Source organism: Octodon degus, unplaced genomic scaffold (genome assembly GCF_000260255.1).
Source record: "Octodon degus isolate 3935 unplaced genomic scaffold, OctDeg1.0 scaffold00128, whole genome shotgun sequence".
In the NCBI taxonomy this organism is placed as follows: domain Eukaryota; kingdom Metazoa; phylum Chordata; class Mammalia; order Rodentia; family Octodontidae; genus Octodon; species Octodon degus.
This window is the reverse complement of record NW_004524704.1, coordinates 5,132,317-5,135,477: the sequence shown is the minus strand read 5'-3', so window position 1 is coordinate 5,135,477 and position 3,161 is coordinate 5,132,317.

The window sequence follows — 3,161 nt, the reverse complement described above, 5'->3', positions numbered from 1 at the left end:
TAGCTGTCTAAGGCAGGGGCTGGCCAGTAATGAAGTCTATGTACTCTTAGAACATCCAGAAAAAATTTCAGAAGTCCAAAGCAACTTTGGAGAACTGTCTTTCAACACAACAGGCATCACCTGGTGGCACATGGCTGGAAGCAGCTTCTCTGCATAGCCTAGCTCTATCAACACTGGGGCAGGAACGTTTGGGAGCAGATTACTCTTAGGTGGCAAATCAGATCAGCCTTCTGGGAGAGGGATCTGAGGGAATGCACAGAACCCTTTGCTATTCTTGAGTCTCAGTCTTTTTAGCACTCCTCAGCACTGCAGCCCCAGCTCACCAAGTGATGCCTGGGCCGGAGGCATTGACTGTAGACCCCAGTTTCTCACCCTTGATGTCATGGTAGAATCATCTGGGAAACCTAAAAATCCCAATGGCCAGATCATAGCTCATCTCAACACAGTCAGAGTCTGTCAGATTAGGAGTCAGGTAAGTTCCTCAGGCCATGTCACTGTTCAGTACAACCTCGGGTGTCAATTAAATGGTGCCTCCGAATTCAAGTAGGGGTTGTGCAGAGGAAATAAGGAAGCAGGCTTTGCAGAAGGCTTCGAAGATCATGAGCACTTGGGGAATCAGAAGGATGCTTTTCCAGCTGCAGCCTTTGGCTTCTGACACTGTCAGCAAGTCCTCCCAGACAATCCCGTTAACAGCCATCATGGTTTCTCTGTTTCCATAGTACTCTGATCTCATTTAGTATGTTCCACATTTTTACCTTGTATTGTAGCCCTGCACATCGTGTTTATCTCCTATACAATATTGTAAGTCCCCAGAGTTAAGCATTCTGGCTTGTTCATGTCTTCTTTCCCCCTAATACCTAGCTAGGGTAGGCATTCAAAGATAGGAATGTAACTGTCTCATACAGAATGATGCAGAAATGTCTCTAAAGATAGAGGTAAAATATAGCAAAGCAGAGCACACTGCCCACAGTTGAGCAGCAGCTCTTTCCACCCCACTGTTCTTCTAAACCTTTCTAAGTTAGATTAACTCTACATTTCAGAATCATCCACAGAGATGATTCCTAAAGAAAAAGTCTGGGAAGGTTTCTGGGTTACTTTTCTCTCATTGCTGGGACAATGTACTCAACACCCAAAATGAAGGAAGGAAAGGCTTATTTAGCTCACAGTTAGTGGAGGTTTCAGTCCATCCTCAGCTGGCTCCAAGGCAGAGTGGCACATGGCAGAGGGTAGCAGTTCATGGCAGTGGAAAATAGCAAAAGAGCAAGAGCAAATGGGAGGAGCAGCAGAAACAATGGTTGCAGAGAGCAAGTCTCTCTCCTCCTTGTATGGCCTTCAGGCTGTCTGCCCCAGGATAGGTGTAGCACTCACACCCTTAACCCCAGCAGTACTCCAACCCGTAATCCAAGCCTTGGCTCATGGATTAATTACAAACTCCGGAACCATGACCCATGACTGCACAAGGCTTTAGGAGGACAACTAGACACAAATCATAACAGCAGGTGAGTCAAGCACTCATTCTGGAACACTGCACATCTGAGGTAATCAGTATTCATTCAGCTTTCAACTGGAGCTTTTCCATCAGTGATGAGACAACTTCCATCAGTGAAGTTTGGTGGGAAGAAAACAGGAAGAGCTGACTCTTGAGTTTGCCCTAGTTTTCTACAGTTGGGTTTTTCACCTTCAAAGCCAAAGGATGCCAACACGGGAAAGCAAATGAAGGAACAAACGTGCAACTGGCAACCTTCAGAAAGATTCCAAAGGAAAGCCTCATGTGGGAAATCCTGCCCAACTCGGTGTTTTGCTCCCATTCCTGATCCCAGTGGCCAAGAGCCTATGATGGACCACCTCCAGGTAACAGGACACTCACTGAGTGCCAGGGAGGAGAAGTGCCAGAGTCTAGCACAGGAGCGTGCACGCACTCTTGCCCCAGTGTGAACACAAAGGGCAAGAAAGGGGATGCTGGCGAAGAAGCATTTTGGACCCAGGGGAAGCAGAACAGGAAAGCCTCCAGCTAGTTCCTTGGAGGCTGGCAGCTATTTCTGTCCGCTTTCCTGTTCCTAGATTGATGCCAGTTGCTGAAATCTTGGGGTATTGTATTTATTACATGGCCTCTTTGTTCAGCTCTTACAATGATAATTTGTAACTAAATACCGTTTGACATGTTGGACATTTTTGGCTGTTTTAAGAGATGAGGAAACTAAAATTTAGTTGTACAAGCTGGAGAGGTGACAGAGGCGAGACTAAGTACAGCTTCTTTCTCTAGCAGCTCCCTGGTGCCCGTACTGCCAGGGTCTGGAGACCGCAGGTAGCCTATTTATGGGGCTTTCCCTACCCCAGCTCTCTTTGCTCCAAAGCCTCAACTCAACAACCTGCTGCAAGGGGGAGGAGGCCAGGGAGAGAGAGAGCTGCCCAAGATAGGGAGTGCTGAGCTCTGATTCTAAAGGTTCAGGGCTGAGTTCTTCCTGTACAGTTTCCGGACCACAATAACACTTTAGCAAGGGCCAGCGAAATAGCTTAGATAAGCTTAGGCAAGCACATTAGAGCCCTGGCACCACGTGGGGCGCCAGCCCTGCCCCCAGGGCGGGCTGAGCCTGCCAGAGTGGGGCAGGATGGCGCTGGCCTGTAATCCCAGCACTGGCGAGGCTAAAGGCAGGAGGATCACCACTAGTCTGAGCTGCGTAGTGAGACCATGCAGCAACCAAATATAATTTTAAAAAGAACTTAAACAAATCTCTTTTCTTATCCGAGCCCCTCTCCTAGTCTTACTGTTCCTGCTGTGCTGCGTGCACACGGATCTGGAGGTAGATTCTGAAAACACTGTAGTGTCAGACAGAGTTTCCAGAAAGCAACAGAGACCCTGACCTCACTAAGCCAGATTTGCTTCACTTCCACAGCGGAGCTGGCCCTACCCACGCCGGCACCCTAGAAGCGCACCCACGCGGTGGCCGCGGAGTCCGGAGCGCGGGCGGCAGGAGGAGCGTGCGCGTGGGGGCGTCTCTTTAAGAGCGGCGGGCGCGGAGCCTCCGCCTCCCATCTGTGCGCTGAGCGCGGCGGTCACCTGGGGCTGCGGGAGCAGAGCACGGCGCGGCCGGGCGCGTGTCCGCCGAGGGTCCGGCGGGCGGGAGGAGCCGGGAACGGGAGCTCGGCGGCGTGCGGCGCCC